General features: G+C 37.4%; 1 protein-coding gene across 4 annotated transcripts in view; it reads left to right on the forward strand.

Annotated features, from left to right (window-relative positions):
* The window catches only part of znf385b (zinc finger protein 385B), a 139,096-nt gene that overhangs the window by 69,170 nt on the left and 48,921 nt on the right, over nt 1-21,005 (forward strand). The gene's annotated exons all lie outside the window — the stretch shown is intronic.

Raw genomic sequence — 21,005 nt, forward strand, 5'->3', positions numbered from 1 at the left:
CTTTGCATGTTGTTGTAAACAGAGAAAGGTTGGAGTAGTTTTCGGCATGTAATGGAGTTCAGTCTGCTAAGTGATCAGCGCTTGTAAGGCCTCTCTATCCAGCACTGTAACCAGAGAAGGAGACAAACTTTCAGTTGCTGAAATGCTGCAAACAGATGCCGCTGTCCCTGTCCCTGTAAATCACATCAGCACCTCCGGGGTGCGGTAACCCTCATATAACCTCCTAGGCTCCGCAGTCACCGGCTGGACGCTGGAATATATGTCGTGATGATCATGACAGCGGTGTTGGGAGAAGTGCGAACGGTTGTTCTCCGAAGCGGCTTTCTGCTGAAAAAGAGATGGAAATTGCTGCTGTGACAGGTCTGTCAGCTCGTTGTAACTCTTATGGACTCTGCAACCTAATCTAAGACACTGAAATAATACTCCTGGTATGTCCGAGTGGACAGTGATTACGAGTTTCCATTCAGGGCGAATGTGTAGGTCGGAAACCAGATCAAAACCAAGGCTGTGTGAAAGCAGGAGTGGCTGAATGTAATCTCATTTTGCCATTTTGTTCTCCGCCCTTCCTCAGCTGCAACCCTTGCCTGTCTCTCCTTTGTAAGCCCTGGGATTTAAATGCCGTGAACCGTTGTATTCATGAATGTGAGGTCTCGCACTCATCGCGAGCCAGAAGGGTAACTTGATCCCAAGAGAATTCTGTTTAATTTCTTTCAAAATGTTCCCTAGGAAACTCGATACCAGATGAAGGGCTTCGAGACCTGAAAAAAACCCACTCACAGATGTTTCACCCCGAGATTTGCACCTCCTCTCCACCTGTGTATTTCTATATATACACGTTCAGAGTGCTTCCTTCATGAAGTCACTGTGTGGTCAGTTGTTTTCTCTGAGAGCGGATCTGGTTTCGTTAGCGCTCCTGGCGTATTTGCACATGCAGTGTCTGCTATGACAGAATCGTATTAGGATTTCTCTGCAAATGCGGCACATTGCTGCAGCTCAGTCACGATTTTGTTTTGTTTTCATTGTAGGTGCTGTCGCTTATCTCGGTGGCTGACGTGCGATTCTGTTCAGAGGTTTCTGTTGTTTGGTTGTATTCACCGGGTCTGTACTTTGTCAAGGTTGCTGGTTTTCTTTTGGACACAGAGGACAGGTGGTCTGCCACAATATGTGTCTTTAAAGGATCTGATAACACATATATTTATAAGCAACCAGCTGATTTGAGGTTTAAGTAAGTACTGATGTAAGATTTTAACAAACCACAGACTTTATATATTTAGCATTTTTATCAGTCTTTTTTGCTGAGCATCATAAATTTATATATTACAGATTAAAAGTTTAGGGACAGTGTTTTTTTTTTTGTTGTCAGCTATGTGATATTAAATTGATGTTAAAGTTAAATTGACTTTAAATTGACATTAAAGTGACAGTAAAAACTTATTGTAGAATAGAACTCTATTTCTAATTAATGTTGTGCTTTAAGAAATGCAGGCAATTTACTGAAAAAAAAAACAAGACAAGGCAAACCTTTCGGTCACATGAGGACCATTTTTAATGCCAAGCTAACAATAGATTTTTTATTTTTGAGAGCGTGCAGACTTATATTTTACTTGGTCTACGCACCTCAGTTGGATTGTTTTGAAGGCGCGGTGAGTTTCTGGCTGTTTCACAAAAATAGTAAGCCACACTACTGTTTTCAACATTAAAAATAATAATCAGAAATGTTTTTTTTTTTTTGAGCAGCAAATCAGCATATTAGAATGATTTCTGAAGGATCATGTGACACTTAAGATTGGAGTAATGATGCTGAAAATTCATTTTTTGACTCACAGGAATAAATCACATTTTAAAATATAATAAAATGGAAAACTGTTATTTTAAATTGTAGTAATAATTCATAATATTACTGTTTTTATATTTTTGATAAAAAATGCGGCCTTGGGGTGAGCATACAATATACAGTATAATGTATACTGCTTTTTAAATATATAGAGAGAGATTGTTTATATATACTGTACGTGGGTTCACATTATCCTGTGAACAGGAATAATTAGTTAAAATGAAAATTTTCTGCTCTGACTGAATAAGTGAGTTCATTCAGTGGAGAATTCGTCAGACTGATTCAAACCAGTAACTGAGGTTTTTGAATGAATTATTACAAGAACCGACTCTAAGATTCATTTGTTCATGAATCGTCTTGCATTGGTCACACTGTATGTTTGTTGTGACTTTCAACACAAGAGGACCTCTCAATAGACAAGAGTGTTAATTTTAAGCCTTTTAATTTCACAACATTCAATTTAGACTGAAAAAACTCATATTCATATTAATATGATTTTTTTTTAAATTACGATATATACAATAGAAACCGATTTCGGTAACACTTTCTATGAAGCCCATATTTATAATACATTATAAGGGTATTCTTAAGGCATTATAATGAATGCATAATGCATTATAAAAGATACTGTGCAGATTTTAAATAAACAATGTCAAGATAGTCCATTATAAATGTAAAAATAGATTTTATATGGTGTTCATTGTGTGTTATAAATAATCATAATCTTAAAACTTATAACCACAAATGCGTAAGCATTATAATGTATTATAATTGTTGTTATGATTATTTATAAGATGATATAACATATTATAAGGTATTTTATAATGCATTATGCATTCATTATAATGCCTTAAGAATATCCTTATAATGTGTTATAAATATGGGCTTTATAGAAAGTGTTACCCCGATTTTTTTTTTAAACTGGATTTCTTTTGCTGTGCACATTGGATATTTTTTATTTATTAGTGCACCCCACACCTTACTTTCATAAATGACATTTTACTTAATATTTCCTCCAAATCTTAACTGGAGCCTTTATAGCACTCACTCTCCAACGCAGACTCTTTCTATATGACTTGAGTGACCAGTCTGTGTTCCAGCATTCACAAAGTGAGCCTGGGGTTGCCCCTGATTTACGAGATCCAGATTCCTACGAGCTGAATCACAGCCAGGTGTGCGTTTTCCAAAGCAGATCGGCCAAAACCCCATCTGATCAGCTGCTCTGCTGATTTTACACAGCCTCTTGTGCCACATCCACAGTGCAGCGACCCAGATTTTCCCTTTTTCTCCACGCTCAGAGGGACTGTGGGAGCCGCATCTGCCGACTCCGTCTCTGGGTAGACTCTCTCTCTCTTTTCTCTCGCTCTCTCTCTCTCCGTTTCATCTCAGCTGAGAGCAGCACGCGTTCAGAGTGTATTCTCTCTCTGTCAGCGCTGTACTGCACGGACTGCTCTTGCACGAGTGCTTCATCACTGAGCTTGACCGGCACAGAAACCCTCACCAGCTGCGCCTAAACGCAACCATGCTCTTAGGTGAGTACGGTTTACGGCATCGATTCGTCTACATGCTTCTTTTCTTGTGCATCACAGTGGTAAACATCTGAAAGAATGTGTCAGAATGGAAAGCGGCTTGTGATTTATTCTGTTTCGCTTTGCTGTTTGGAACTGAGCTTTGAAATACTCTGGATTTATGTAAGGGATCCTGTCAGCACCATTGTTTTGTTTATGTGGGTTAAGTTTGTGCCATCGCTAATACAGCGTGACACCTTAGGCTGACGTTAACTTCTCTAAACAGACCCACTGTTTCCTTATTGTAATAAGGACAATCGATAGTTCATTTAAAGATCAGACATTTTATATTATAATACCTGGCTTACAGTAAGACCAGATGTGTCTATTAATAGTTTTGTCTTTCACTGAGGGCACTGAATAATCTCTCTTTTTTATTTTAAAGTCTTAATTTGTCTCTGTTGGTTTTCTGACACACTTGGAGTTCTCCTCCGTTGCTTTTAATGCTGAACATATTTTATCCGGAATTTTCTCACGTCATATTCACACCTACCCGCTCTGAATGCATGCTGATCGCCCTCGTAGCGCGACATTGCGGCTTACATGCTCAACCGCTGACGTGTGGGTGTTCGTGAGCAATCGGGCTCCTTCAAAAGCTCATTGATACCAGCGCGATGGAAAGCCTCTCAGGAGCGTCTCGTTCGATGTAGTACTAATGCAGTGTCACATTCCAGAGGAGTGCGACTTGGAATAATCAGGCATGTCTGTGGGGAACGAAGGCTTGAAATTGCTGTTGATGGTCGCTGTGCGGCTGTCTGCCAGTCTCCTGAAGCCCCCCGTGGAGAAGACCTGGGGGCTCAGTCTTTTGCCAGAACTTTAGCAGCTTCGTTAAGCTTGCAGCTCCATTGCACTAATAGAGTGACTAAAAGAAATGAGTTCAGTGCAAGCTCTTTTTTATATATATGTTTATCCAAATACTTTTTTTTACGCCCCATTTTAATGTGCAGAGACTGTAAGTAAGCCATTTATGGGGTGATTTGACCGAAAAGAGTAAACACTGTGGCTCTGTGGCTATATCAAAACATCGTGCTGTTTGTTTAAGTATCCCGACATAGCATGGCATGAGTTTGGGGCGAGACGATCTGTTAGATTTGGGAACACTCTGTGTGCTCAGGGAAACCTGTTTGAAAACAAAATCAGGTTTACTGGGTGACTTTAGTGGCACAAAAAATCACATATTTTATAGTTTGACAGCATTTGTGATTTATTGTCAGTTACCACAGAAAATCATTATATCTCAGCAAACTTTGTTTTTTCCTCCAAAACTTTTGTTTTTTTATTTTATTTAAATGTTTTATTTTATTTTATTTATTCAAAAATAATATTCAATGCATTTAATAAATTGTTTATTTTTTCTTTGGTAATTATTTATTTATTTATTCTTGTTTTCTCTCTTTCACACAAGTGCATCATGTTTTTTTTCACAGTGTGGAGGTGTAGTACATGATTTCTGATCTCATCAGTTGCTCAATACAGAATACTAATCGAAAACTGGTTTAGTTTTTCATCCCGGAATGTTCTTCATCACCCACTACTACCATTTTTAGAAGTATTTATGCCCACACAGATATATTCAAACATTCACAACATTCTACATGACCAAAATAATGTTTCAAAGCAGATTCTACATCATTTGATTTCAGGAAATAATGTCTCTCATTGAGGAGGCATTTGCATAATCAGGTTTCTTAAATTGGTATATATGTGATTAAATATTTAAGCGCTGTATTTGAGCATCATCCCCTGTGAGCAAAGGAGGTTTTGTTGATCTAGGGAGAAGCAAGAAGTGTGTGCTCTCTCTCTCTCTCTCTCGCTCTCTCTCTGTCTCTGTCTCTGTCTCTCTCTCATCGTTTCCTCTTTCTGTCAGATGAATCTGATAGTTGAGTGTTGAAAGAAGGAATGCTCTTTGGCTAGCTGTACTAGCCTTCATGAGACAGAATAGACAATCTTAATTATGATTCATACTCTCCAGTCCTGTTGTGCTGCCCTGTTGGCCAGTTGTGCAATTGTTAAACCTTAAATACAGCTTGAAATTTAAATCGTCATAAAATGCTGACTCACATGTGTGTTGCGTAAAGAAGCAGATGCATTGGTTTCTTAATCGCTTATCAAAAGTTTAGGGTTATAGGATTTTTACATGTCTCTTATTCTTACCAAGAATGCATTTATTTGATTAAATCTACAGTAAAAACAGTAATATTGCGAAATATCATTGCAATTTAAAATAACTGTTTTCTGTTTTAATATATGTTCAAATTTCATTTATTCCTGTGATGGCAAAGCTGAAATTTCAGCATCAAATCATTCTAATATGCTGTTTTGGTGCTCAAAAAAAAAAATCATAATGTCATTATTTTTTAAATCGGTTGTGCTGTTATTAATTATTTGTCTAATAATTTTTGTGGATTCTGTAATACATGTTTTTCAAGATTATTTGATGAATAGAAAGTTCTAAAGAACAGCATTTATTTAAAATAGACATTTTTGCACCAAATGAGAAAGAAAGCTGTGTGACCAATTTAATGCATCCTTGCTGAATAAAAGTATTAAGGTTTAAATATTAAATGTATTTTTTGCTTCATTTCTGAAATGACTTTTCTTTTTCTTTGATGTCACCAAACTCCTTTACTTCAAACCTCTGGCTACATTCTGGTTTATATCACCAACTTTTAGCAATACAATCAATTTTTGAGTCTCACTGTAGAATGTTATATTTAAATTTCCTGGAAAAGTGACCAAAGACTGACCAATCAGAATTAAGTGGAAAAAACTATACAAAAAAAATTGCAGTATAAATAAAGGCTCATGACAAGTTTTTAGTTCAAGTACATCCCACCCTGTGAGCATAACTTTGGTTTCTTGAAACAGCTCTCTGGAATACTTTATTCTGACTGGCCAATCACTATATTCTTTGGTCAGATATATTTGTATAATGACTGCTGCTAAACCATATGACTGTAAGACTTAATTAAATGACTTTATAGAGACATGTTTATTAAAATGTCTTCTGTGAAGAATTTTTTTTTCCATAAAATGAAAACCAGTGGGGTACAATGTTATTTGGACCTTGAAAATATCATAATTTTTGTTCCACATAAGAAGTCATACTGGTTCAGAATGATATAAGGGTAAGTAAATGATAGTAAGTAAATAAGCAACGACAGAATCTTCGTTTCTGGGTGGACTGTCTCTTTAAGCTCAGATATATCAGTATGCAAAACGAACTAGACTCTGAGGTCCATTGTTTTAAAGCATTTCCAAATCATTAAGGGAAATAAGTTTGCAGGTACCAAATGTCTTGTGTTGCCATGGTAGACTGCACTGATATGCATGACAATTACCCTGGTCACCATTTGTGGACCTGATCTCTCGTCTCTTATCTGTAATTAGAGTCGAAGCGCTCTTCCACGCTTCACTGCGAAGTAATCGTAATTGCAAACATTTGTTATAGCAAACAACTCTGTCAGCAGTAACAGTGATAAATCTACAGGCCTCTCTCATTGACCTTAGCTTAATACAGCCGCCGTTTTGGTTTTAATTGACGCAAAAGCGTAACTCCTGCCCAGGAATAACGGTGCGGCACGGCAGGCGTACATTGCGAATATGTCAGCCGTAGCTTTGAGCGATGCAATAATCTCCTTGACAGGATTTGATTTGCATGCACTTCTATGCTTCTCACTGCACTGAATATTAATGCCCAATATTGTTTGATAAAGTAAAATCAGAGAATACATCAGGGAGAGAGAGAGAGAAGTCACTTGGAGCATCGGCCCACACGGCACGGGAGCAAACCTACCGGGGCCGACGCAAAGTACATTTCTAACCAGCCCTGGGGGTTTTGGACCAACGTGCCAAGTTGATAACTCTCAGAGCTGGCTTTTAGCAGGCATTTGAGATTCTTTGACAAAAAAATGCCCAAAGCACATTAACACGGGTGGACGGAGGGGGCGTTCAGTCTGTCTATGTGTCTGTCTGCTCAAGGGATGTTGTTACCAGAGGGAGCCAGGCTTGGAAACAAGCATTAGGGATGGAGTTTGGGCTCGAGCGTGACAAGAGGTTCTCCTGTTCCTGCTGTTCCTCAGTCTCCATGGAAACCACAGAGCTTGAAACAACAAGTACTGCCGCTGGTAAAATCACTTTATGAAAGTAATTTGCACAGCAAGAGAGTTGCGTTCGGATACGAGCTCGAGCAAACCCACATGTACTCTTAATAGAGTGATATTTACATTTCTGTTTTTGACCGTCCTTGTGTTAAATACAAAAACAGCCCACTCGGATACAGTGTTATCTTACACCGAGCCACATGAAAGCATAAATGTGTCATTTGATCCTGGCCCGGCTGATGCTTTTATACGACAATCAGGTGAACACGCGCAACCCTAATTGTATCGCTCGCACTTTACGGGAGGTTTGTTAATGCAGATCTGTTTCCGACAGGGGGTCTTGTGTTGCTCCGCTCGCTGAATGTGACCGGGTTTGTTCTTAGTGTGAATAATGAAACATGCTCCCAGAGTCGTGTGCGAGAGATCCCGTGACAGTCCGCTTTAATGATCTTGCTATTGTTCTTTGCAGAACAGATGTTGGTGACTTAACGATTGTTTGCGTTTTGAGATCTCCCACTTTTCCGAACATTACCATCCCGTAAATCTCTGTGTTTGATTTGCGCTGCATCTATTTGCATATTTGTAAGCTTTTAATTATCAGTGCTTCTTGCTAAGCCAGACATTACCGTTAGTGTTGTTCATACTTGGGGGTTGGTTTGAGTTTTTTGGGGTTTCAGTGAGTAACTCGTTCAATATGGGAGGATCCTATACATTTTTGCTGTAGTCATGTAAGCCTTTAAATTTGTGTGTTTAGATCCTCTTTTGGTCAAATAAATGTATTTGTGCTTTGAAGGTGTTACTTCCTGCATTGGTGTACCACATATCCACCTTATTCCTGATGAGCCTACTGTGTTTTAAATTATATGGGTGGCACTTCCGGTTTGGGGAACTTTCATTCAAAAAGACTGAAACGAATCATTTCAAATCATCAAAGGTTTCCCTACAAATAAAGCTTATCCATCTGTTTGACTGAATGAGCTGTCGATTTTTCTTCATGTTTTATTTTCAGACATCATGAAAATAACGTAATGCTTGGTATTGGTATAACATGACATGTTATAACTAGAATATCTATGGCAAGAGCCCTTTTCAGTCGCTGCATTCTTTTCCTCAGGATTGTTTTCTTTTTTTCTCTTCGCATTCCGCTGTAATAGTATTAAAAGGGACAACATATACTGCGGCCTTGTGGTCTGTTCTCCCGATTTAATTTACGATATAAGCCATGAATAATTCACTGGAATGCATGAAGAATCTCTTGTTTTTCTCCTCAAATCTCTCAAATGAACATTTGTTTTCATATATCATACATCATGAGCATTTTTGATTAAGGCAGTGTTTGTTACATAATACAGATATAATGTATATTACTACAGTGATATTTCATCCGTCCATTATTGCTGTGGAAAGAATTGCGCTTTTGGGGTTATTCATGGTCTGTTTACACTTTCACACTATTAAATGACATTTTCATGTTTGATGGTTGAAGGGTGAGTACAATAATGTCATCTCACTGTACCCAGTTAAAAAAAATGTATTGCGTTCATAAAGCGAACTTTTAACTGATTGTTTACAGCTTAACGGAAGTTACACCCATAATTTGTGCAAAGTGTCATGGGGCGAATAAGGTGGATACATAATATGAATGAATGGAAGTGAATGGTGTGCAATCTCAAATGGATAGTTCTGGTCCTTGATTCTAAATGGTTGAGCCGCATTCAAAGCCGTTGTAAATTACTCTACAAACATACACCGTTGACCTCATACCATCAGTATTCCTCCGCCACTTCATCTATGTGTTGCTGCAGTTCCTTTATGATGTATTTCAGCAAAATAAACTGTTTGTTATTTTTATGCATTATGTTTGCATCTTTCACATTTAATTTTAAGACCACAGCCTTCCCCCGTCAAAGAAAGAAAGTCAAAGAAGCCCAGAGTTTCTGAAGAACAGAGCTGTCCTACCTGCCTAACAATGTATGTATTTGCATACCTCCTCACACCCTGTTTGCGCAGACATGATACGTAATCAGAATGGAAGGCATTATTATTGCAATATTATGCGCTTTGTACTGTAATGTTTTCTCACCGGGGAATGAGACATGAGGTAATCTGACAGTGTTGCATTCAACTCTCCACCAGTGCCGTCTCTTATCGTGTTGCTGGTTAGCCTCTGGTCTGCCTATGCGCATTAATGTGTTTTGGAGGAGGTGTGGTTTGGAAAGGGGTTATGCAGGGAGGGTGGGATCTTATGATTTTAAAGCTAGCTTGCTATTGCTAGCCTCTCTGAAATCGCCTATCCTACATTTAATATATGTATTGGGTGGTAACCATTTTATATACGCAATAAGCTTCAAGAAGCTGTGGTTTACAGTGAATTTAGAACAGCTAAGGGGCGTTGTTTGGCACGACGTGAAGCGGTGCTAAAGTCCTAAAGCAACTTTTGTTTTTTTAGTGCACTTAGACCATTTTGAACACTTCAGCAACACCTTCACAACCACCCTGAACACCCTATTGACTACCTAACAACCACCTATAGAACGCCACATAGCATTGCGTTAAAACATTCAGAACACATTAGCAACCACACAGAACACCCTGGTAACCATTTAGAACACCTTAGCAACTGTGTTAAACCCCATTCAAAGCATCTTAGCAATCACATAGCAACAAACCACTCATATTTTCTTTTGGAAGTGTAAATATTTAGTTTGACTTTACTCTTCCCTTTTCTTCATCAGACCTTTTAACAGTTTAGTGTGATATTGGGAGCACTGAATGTTTTTTCTTTTTCTTTTTTTGTCTAGATGCAGTCTTTAGAAAAGACCTAGGGAAACTAGTAATCATATTATTGACAAGCTGCCAACATGTCAGACATTCTCGACTGAAGTGTTGTAGCTGAATAACTCTACACAGTCTATTTTATCTAGGGATGTAACGGTATGAAAATTTCATATCACGATTATAGTGACCAAAGTTATCACGATTATCAATATTATCACGGTTTTGTTAAGATTAGATGAAAACGTTTAAAAAGAACTGATACACACACTGAAAACATTTCAATAAGTTTTATATTTGAATGGTGGTGGTTTTGATTTGGTATGCCATGTTTTATTGTTCAGTGAAGTGCAGACCTTGGGGCTGATGATATTGGTGGTATTTCTTTCATGCCGTTTTTCGCCAGCGTTACGTATCTGATGCATGTCTCTCAGCGGGCCAAATTTTTCCTTTCCCATCCTCCCCAGAGTGGACACAGATTTAGCTGTGTTCCCATTGCTGGCACGTCTCAGTGCAGTGAGTTCACACAGGTGCCCAGAAAGCAGGCGATGGATCTCTTGAATGTTCCCAGAGCATTGTCTCCCAGCCAGTATCCTCCCGAGAGCCTCTAATCCTTCTGTCAACATGAGAGTATATCTCACCAAACGATCCATCCGCGGACACGCATATCTCCTGCACTTCATTCTGACAGCTGTGGATTTTGGCAGTGGGATGCATTGCATCTTCCGAGCATCCAAACACAAGAAGTTGGCTCCAGTTTTTGCCCTTTGATTCCACCCTCATCCTCCTCCATCTTCTTCCAGCCTTTATCTCTCTTTCCATCCGTCATCTCTTGCAGGTGGATTGAGTCAATCTCGGTGAGTCACTCCGGGATACATATATAGAGTAAAATAAGAGTAAAAGATTCACCACCCACTATTCCACAGGGTGATTGAGAGAGCGAGAGTAACCTTTCTCATTTGCACTTTCACTCGAGGACCTCGCTTCCATTTGCACGCTCACTTTTAGTAGGTATGTCCGCCTCCTCTCAGAAGAACAAACACCACACTAGTTCTCACATGCAAATGCACGCTTACACTTGAGGGTGGGGGCGAAACTTTACCATTGTCTCCCACAAAATGTGTTACGAAACAGTCTGTAGCGGTCTGGTTCTTGTATATGTATTACTCAAAAGCCAGTATTTGAGATAAGTGAACCCATTTTATTGTAAAGTGCACTAAACAGATGGTAGACGGCAGCGACGCTTTGAGAATGAGATGATGTGTTTTGTAACATTATCTTTGTGTTCATTCAGCTAAAGCCAGAAACATTTTTATTCCAAGTATGCAAAGACAGATGTGACTGAGCCCGCAAGTCATTGCAGGCAAGGTCCCGTTGTACAGTACTGTTGGTAGTAATAAACCTCAGAACTCAAGGGGGCAATAGAGTCACCTTTAAATTTGTGTGTTAGAAATCCAAGGAATTTTTATATATTTTAATTTTAATGATATGTATTTGAAAGTGACTATTAGTCATCAATAGCAGTTGTGCTTTTTAAGAAATTTGTGAGACTTTATCTCACAATTTAGACTTTATTTCTCACAAATCTGAGAAAAAACATACAATTGTGAGATATAAACTCACAATTGCAAAATTTGAATTCGGAATTCAGAGAAAAAAAGTCTTAATTTAAAGAAAAGTCAGAATTGGGAGACTTTTTTTCTCCGAATTTTGACTTTGTCTTGCATTTTTTTCGCCATAGAATTAAATATAAAAGCTTACTTTTAATCTAAAAATTCTAACTTTTTTTCTCACAGTTTTGAGTTTACAGCTCACAATTCCGACTTGCGAGTTTATATCTTGCAATTCTGAGTATATTTCACAATTCTCACTTCATATCTCACAATTCTGAATTGCAGGTAGAAGGAAGATTTGTCCATTTTAGATTAATAGAAGAAATGATCAACAAATTAATCAAAATAATCAGTGGTTACAACCTAAAAATTTGATTGGAAAAAAAGTGAATGGCCATTAATCAAGTTAACCCTGAGTTTTAATCTTGTAACTACCTATACATTTTTAGACATCTGCCCACAAACACTTCAGTCTATTTTCAAACCCATCCATAGTGTATTTCCATGGAAAGACTGCAAGAAAAACAGTGCAGCGTGAGAACGCTCCGTTGTGACCTGTAGATGCTCTCGTAATTCCAAGCTGTTCATTGCATCACCTGACAATTTCTGGCAATCTAATCATTCCCTGTAGCACAAGGACACACGCTTATTGTGAGGCATGATTTCATTTACCCCGTTGTCAGGAGATTTTTATTAGAAGCCACACCAACTTCGTTTTCACAAATTGTGTTTAAAGGCACAGACTAAGCCAGCTCTGATGCGGACCTGAAGCACTGGCTTGTAAATCTGCATTTAAATTGAATTTAGGACATTATTAGATTTGCTTGAAATAGTGATGGCTTTGCATGCATCGTCTACATGTGAATGTCTCCACTGAAAAACACATTTGAGCAGCTGCGTCGCATTAAGTAGTTTCATCTGACCGCAGTCACTATGCCGTCTAAAGAGGCCGTCTCATTATACCTGCGTCTAGCTGCGATGGACTGCCTGTATCACCCTTTGTGTCTTCTATTCTGACGGAGAATGTGCCAGAATTATGCCTTCTGTTTTCTTTTCAGCACCACTCATGATCTATGACTGACTTGATAAAGCCATGTAAGCTGGCTAATAGTTGGTCTATTTCAGTATCGTATCCATTTACACTAGACAGTCAGTCAATACTAAGCCCAGACTTATTAAATCCAAAAATATGTTTTGAAGTCAACATGAAATAAAAATTGATCCCATCTACTTTTTTTCTATGTCGCCCTATTGCAACTCTGTCGCAATATGAATTTATCTCACAAATCTAATTTCACTTTCTCACAATGTGACTTTATATCTCACAGTTGTAACTTTTTGTCACATACTTGCAACTTTATATCACACAATGTGACTTTATATCACACAATGTGACTTTATATCTCAAAATTGTTACTTTGTGCTACAATGTGACTATATGCTGTATTACAAAGTGCTTTTATATCTTAATTCTAACTTTGTATGCCGCAATATTACTAGTCTTCAGGGTCACATGATCCTTCAGAAATCATTCTAATATGCTGATTTGGTGCTCAAGAAACATTTTTTATTGTTATTAATGTTGAAAACAGTTGTGCTGCTTAGATTTTGTTGTGGAAATCATAATATGTTTTTACGGATACTTAGAAATAAATAGAAAGGTCAAAAGAACAGCATTTTTTAAAATAGAATTATTTTGTAACATTATTTCTGTGACTTTTGATCAGTTTTAATGCATCCTTGCTGAATAACAAGTATTAATTTCTTTAAAAAAAAAAATTTGAAAAAACTTTTGACCCCAAACATTTGAATGGTGTAGTGTATGTCTTAAAATTGAGACAACTGTGACTTTAAATGTCACAGTGTGCCTTTTCTCAAATACCAAATCCCATCATTTATCAGGTTATGGAAGTAAATGGGTTGCAAATTGCATTTCATGTTGACATTAAAATGTGTGTGTGACCTACCCTGTAGCAGTTACACATGCTCTGACACATTGAGCTCTGGTGTACATGCAGACAATGCAGGCTTGAATCTGACACCGTTTCCAGATCTATCCACTCTCCATAAAAGTGGACAATGTTAGTGTGTTTGATTTCAGAGCCTCTCAGTGATTCAAACCTGATAATTACCATATCCAGTTATAACACAGAAGAGTCTTTTTGCATCAGTGAGCAGTTTTGCAGTAAGTAAATAATTCATTTAAGCAGCTTTTTTTAGTGCAGTGCTCGTAACACATCATTTTCTTTTAATCTAATTACTATGAAAGAGCTTTTTTAGACACTGGGTGCACCAGCTAGTTTGTAAACATGTAAACTTGGTGTGTGGGTGGTTGATCGAGAGCTGAATGCTGCTGTTATAATAACACTGCGTTTATATGCTCTTATGGTTTAATGCAGTACATCTCACATCATGATTTTTTTCTATTGCTCTTTTAGACTCTCCTCTGTGTGGCTTCACACCAGATGAAGCTAATATCATTGACCTGCTGTCGTCTTACTAATGAATATCTTTGTGATGGAAGGAAGTTACTTGCCCTTAGCAGACATTTCCCACTAATTACATGGACAATCCCTCTGGAGGAACCAAGGGTTAAGTGCTGTCCTCAAAAGCCTCACTGATGAATGAAAAGGATGGTGTGTTCAGTATTTCTTCTGTTCTTGAGTCACCTGACTTGAACCTGAAACTTTGATGTTAGCAACCCTGATCCAAATTTAATGCTAATTTAAATAATTTAATGTGTAAAGTCACATTTATTTACGGTATATAGCACTTTATACAATACAATCCAGCTTTATAGGAATGAAAAATAAATAATATTGTGTATATATATATATATATATATATATATATATATATAAATGAAAAGGAAAACCTTTTATACATTTTGTATGCATTTACATGACAACAGCTTTTTGGGGACCTGAAAATGCAAACTTTCGAAAGCGAAACTATGAAAATGCGAATTTGTGAAAACTATGATGTCAGGCGGATGCGTATTACGCATGTGACATCGCCGACTACTGGCCTGGTATGCATAACACAGTGCCTAAAGAAATTTTCACGGATCCGTGCGAAAGGAAATCATTTTGACAACATCATGTGTACACGAAAAATGGAAAGGAAAGACGTTTCCATTTTTAGCGCATTGTTGTCGTGCAAAACATACCCTTAATCCACTTTACAGAAGACTACTGTTATCATCCAGCTCAATTTAGTTCAAGTTTTGTTATCATCCAATGGTGTTAATGCAGTTAAATTGATAATATTATTAAATATTAAGTGTTTTTAAACCCTAACTAAGAAAGTCAAAGGCGACAGTGGCAAGGAACCCAAAGTCTGTCAAGCTAGATTAAAAGTCAGAAACCAGGCTACTTTGGTACCAGTACATGTCCATTACAAAATATTATAAAGGAATAGTTCAACCAAAAATTAAAACATCATTATTTTATGTTGCTCCAAACCCATAGGAGTTTACGTTCTTCTGTGGAATGCAAAAAAATGAGGTGCTAGGCTGATCTTTTCCATACAATGAAAGTGAACTGAGACTGTCAAGCTCCAAAAAGGACAAAAAAAAAAAGCACTATAAAAGTATACCATAAAAGTGTGGCTTGTGCACTAGATTCCAAGGCTTCTGAAGTTATAACAGATTTTTTTTGTGAGAAACAGACTGACATTTTAGCTGTAACTCCACATTGCTCTCAAATTTGAGTCCAAATTTTGCATTCAATGAAAAACACGCAATTGCATAGAACCAGTGGTGCTTGTAATATAGTGCATGAGTCGTATGGACCACTTATGTATCTATACTCGTTTACTGAATGAAAAAGAACAGCTTTGAAATTATGATGAATAATTTTGTAATTCCAAGGTTGAAATAAAGTCATACATGAGGGTGGATAAATGATGACAGGATTTTCATTTCTGTCTGAACTACTCCTTAAACAGCAGAAGCAAACCACCATTGAGTTTAATCGTGCACCTGCTCGCGGATATTCTAAACACTGTAGATCACAGAGACAGTCTGCTGTTGGGCTGAATTATTTTCTCTCCTTGGAGATCTCCTTTATACAAACAGAATCAAATTCAGATGTGTGGGTTCGGCTGCGCTCTCAGAGAATAGCTGCAGCAATGAATGTTCATCGTTTATGGCAACGATGAATAAACCCCTCCATGCCGGGCCTGATGTGTGCTCATTTAATCCCAAACATTTTCCTTTGTTGGCGTAGGAAATTGTCCTCAAACTGTCAGCATTGAGTGTTTCTGCGATTCAGAGGGTTCTCCTGTTGGTTAATTCTGCAAGCTGCATCTAACCGCAGCTTTTTTTTTTCAGTTTCCCGTTCAGTTGGTTTCTACGCTTCCAATAGTAACAGCCAGAAAAAATATGAAGTCATAACCACAGTATCTGTTTTCCCCTGTACAAAAGCTTAAGAAACATTATCCCAGTCTAATAACGTACACCCTTTGGAAAGGCCTTTTTTAGGAATTAGCGATGAAATCATTCTCCGAGGGCCATTTAATAGGAAAAGTCACTCTCAGTTGGGTTTGGAACGCCATCAAGATTTGGGCGGGCTTAATTTGCTCAAAGTACTGCTCTTGCTTGTTTTTCCAGCTAGATCTGAAAAGCTTCACCTCCACCCTCATTTACTGTGCTCTACCATAATTGCGTAAATTCAGCTGTTATTTTGTCTTGTGGATGTAAATATCAGGGCAGTGCTATGTGAAAATACAAATGCAATGTTTATGATCTCTGAAAACGCCCCTGCTGTAGTGTTTATTGAAGTGCAAAGATGTGGTTTTTCATTGCAGCTTGGTTTAGATTAGGTTTCAAATGACATCTGAGCCGGTGCAGGTCCAATATGATTTCTCTTTGCCGCTCATTTGTTGCACCAGGTGGCTAGAGACCTGCAGGGTGCAAGCGAGTGACCACATCTCAAGATCTCCCTCGCTCTCTCTATCTCTCTTTCTCAGCTTGGTTTCTTGCTTCTAGTACAAGGATTAAACTGATTAAATCCCACCTGCCACAGATGCACCCTCCCCCCCTCGAGGAGACCCCCTTCCCCGAAACCTACCTCACCTTTTCCATTCCCGCCTGGGAGAGATGGAGCGGAAACCTAGACCTGACAAACAGCCTGGACTCGGAGACCACACAGTGTAGTGAATTAATAATTTCTTCTGAGTTGGATCTTTTTGGTGAATCAGTTTGCAAAAAAACATTCAGAATCATTCAGTCATGAATCATTCACATATCACATTACTTTAATAGATGCAATTGTAGAAAATAAAGTGTGTTGGAAAAATGAACACAGAAATTAATTACATTTTTTTTTGTAATATATTTTAATGTTTAATTCATTCATGTGATGGCAAAGGTTCTTTCATGTATAGAAAGTTAAAATAAGTTAGTTATTTAAAATAGAAAATATGTTGTTACTGTCACTTTTAAACAAATTTAATGAATTCTTGCTGGATAAAATTATTAATTTCTTTAAAAAAAAAATCATACTGATCCCAAACTTTTTAACAAAAATATACTTTTGAGTTATGTTTGGGTTCTAAATTAGTTTATTCCTGCAAGCTGAATCAGCAACAAATTGAACTAAGAATAATGAAATTACTTTATTGGCTTTATTAGAACATTTTAGACCATGCTAGAATGTCACGGACCTCTTGATGATGTAAATGAATCATTGAATAATTTTTTGAATTAGTTTATTATAACAAACTGTTCAATAGAAGCAATTTGCCGTGAGTCAGAATTCCCATCACTCAGGATGTTCATGTGTAGATCTGACATTTTTTCACAAAGCTGTCCAGTAGCGGGAGAATAAGACACACCGAAAGCTCCCCAAACTTAGATGTTTGACTCCAAAAGCTCTGCTTGATTCCATGCGTTGTTCCAAAGCGTTACAATTCAGTCACTGTGATTAATGGAGAGTGCATTTTTCTCAGTTGTTGTTCTGTATGCACTGAATTAATGTTAGGACTCTATTCAAGGACACGTATCCCCTGTATTGTGCTGCAGGCTTCTTTACGCTGTCACATTTCTCTGATTCATCAGAAGGCATTCGTGTAGTATTTCTTGCATTGTGTGCTTTGGAGGATACTTTGGATTTGGTTCACCAGTCAGTTAAAGGTAACATATTCAAGATTTGTGTGTGGAAAACTTTTGGTAATCTTTCATGAGTAAAGCCTCTCTCTGTGAATACATTTCTCCACGCTTTTCGTGAATTTGTGACTTCACATGTTTTATAGATAGCTTGCAACTCTCTTTAAAAAAAAAAATCTGTAGAAAATCCCTTTTGAATTCTTAAGAGGGCTACATTTGGAATGAAAAGTCTCTCTTCGTGTGGTTTTCTTCACTTATTTTTTTATCTCCCAGAGTGCCCCTATGAGATAAGGTGCATGTTGGCTAACCTTTGGGAAAAGAGCAGCCTCACACAGCGCACCATTTGATTTGCCGTTGTCAAATACAATCAGACGGAGAGACTCAGAATTGCGAAAGGGTGAAGGTGAGCCAAGGGGCTCTCGCCAGCTCTCGTTCCTGCTCTGCGTGAGGGTCCAACCTCTCACTAAATCAACACTGCAAATGTCACGGCGTCCCATCTGACAAGGCAAAGTACAGATAAGCACTTCAGTCCTGACCTACCGTGGCCCAAAAGGATTTTAGACACTTAAGTCACACTTAAAACTGTACAAATGTCACTGCTTAAGATAACAAAATAGGAAAGAAAGTATCTGCAAACAGCTTTAGCTGAAAACTAACTTTTTTGGCTGTTTTAAACTTTTGAATAATAGATTTTTTTTTGTGTCTTTTTGAAAGAACTCTTAAAACTCGCCAATGATAAGGACAGTAATATTGTGAGATATTATTACACTTTAAAATAAATCTTGTTTATTTTTAATATATTTTAAATGTAATGCATTCCTGTGATGGCAAAGCGCATTCTAATATTCTGATTTGCTGCTCAAGAAGCCTTTTTTTTTTTTTTGTCATTGTCAATGTTAAAAACGGGTGTGCCACCTAATATTTTTGTGTTGTGTTGTAATACACTATTATTTAATACTACAATAAATAAATAAATAATCTTATTCAGCAAGGATGTTAAATTAATCGAAAGTGACAGTAAAGACATTTGTAATGTTAAAAGATACTGTTCATTGAATGTCCTAGAATTCTGAAAAAAAAACTTGTTTTTCACAAAAGTTTTCAACATTGATCATAAGAACAACTATTGAATAATTGAATAATAATTGATGATAACTGTGCACCAAATCAGCATATTTGAATGATTTCAGAAGAATCATGTGACACTGAAAACAGGAGTAATGGCTGCTGAAAATTCAGCTTTTCGATTACAGAAATAAATTACATTTTAAAATATATTCAAATTAAAAAAATTTTAATTCCACAGTATTACTTTACTATATAGTTTTTACTGCATAAAAAAAATATTTTTTTATCAAATAAATGCAGCGTAAAAGCGCATAAGAGACTTCTTTCAAAAGCATTTAAAGTCCTAATTATTCCACACATTTGACCAGCTGTGTATATTAACAGATTGACATTTTCAAAGCTTTTGACAAGTGGAAAGTGTGTCCAATGTAGGTTTAGCTTGAAGAGTGTGTTTGTGCTACAGTATTACTTTACTATATAGTTTTTACTGTATAAAAAAAATATTTTTTAATCAAATAAATGCAGCGTAAAAGCGCATAAGAGACTTCTTTCAAAAGCATTTAAAGTCCTAATTATTCCACACATTTGACCAGCTGTGTATATTAACAGATTGACATTTTCAAAGCTTTTGACAAGTGGAAAGTGTGTCCAATGTAGGTTTAGCTTGAAGAGTGTGTTTGTGCTATCTTTTGATATTTTACTACAGTGCATTGACATTCAAACATTTTTCAGTGTTGCTGAAGTGTCCAAATATTTTTTTGGCCGCTGTATGTTGCAGTTGAATTAATGACGCTGAAGTCTGCTGGCCGTTTGCTCAAAGAGCAAATCTCTGAGAGACAAGTGCCGCTGCCAGCTGCTGCTCAGGTGTTTCAGTTCTCGAATCGGACTTGGAAGCACGTGGCTAGATGATGAAACCGAGTTGAAAGAGAAACTTGGGTTAAGGCTGATTTAAATATAATTTTTTATCTTCTCGATTTCAGACTTCATTCTCTGCAAAAAAAAGCAGATGACTGAGTGCAAATATGTCATTCCTGTCCACAGAAGATCCTTTGACCGCTTCTGTGAGCTTTGATTACAGACTCTTCAATCACTCTCAGTTGAATGGGAGTTATCCACCTAGACTGACCTTTGAACTTGGTTTCATGGCTGTACACCTTGAACTTGCTGCTTTTCCACAATCAGAAGTGGTCTGCGATGGTTTCTTTGTGATTCTGCAACTCAAGGTCTGTCAAGCCAGATATAGTCTCATGCCCCCACGGGCCGCTCACAGACCGCTCGCTGACCGTCTGATGCATATTGCAAACACAAAACGGAAAGAGCTACATGAAATCTCAAGGTATTCTGATAGCTGGGAATCAGGAGTCCGCCAGTCCACCTGGAAACAAAGATAAAGTGATACAGTAAGCACTTTTAGGGAAGAAAAGTGGGTATACATGAACAGAAAGTGTCTTTACACAAATTTGTTTAGTGTTTTCCAATTATTTGTTCCAGTGCATTTTTTCCCATGATGATTTAAGATTGGTATATAAAATGAACCAACACTAAATGGCACATGTCTTGCCACTTTTCATATAGGTAAGACAGACATTCTTACTTGGGCAGATCCTTGTCAGAATACATAATTGTTGCATATTCAAGTTCAAGTTCAAGTTTATTTCTAAAGCACATTTAAAAACAGTTCAAAGCCGACCAAAGTGCTGTACACTGTCAATAGCACAAATACAATAAGTAAAATATTAATAGCATAATGTCAAAATACACATAACATGACTATTACGAAATCAATTAATAAACGCCAAGGTAAAAAGATGAGTTTTTAGGCAAGATTTAAACTCAGGTAGAGTGGAGGCCATTCTAATATGAGATGGTAAGTTGTTCCAGAGAGTAGGACCAGCCACTTCAAACGCTCTATTTCCTCTCGTCTTTAGACGAGTG

Source organism: Sinocyclocheilus rhinocerous, unplaced genomic scaffold, assembly GCF_001515625.1.
Source record: "Sinocyclocheilus rhinocerous isolate Xijiao unplaced genomic scaffold, SAMN03320098_v1.1 scaffold1802, whole genome shotgun sequence".
NCBI lineage: Eukaryota > Metazoa > Chordata > Actinopteri > Cypriniformes > Cyprinidae > Sinocyclocheilus > Sinocyclocheilus rhinocerous.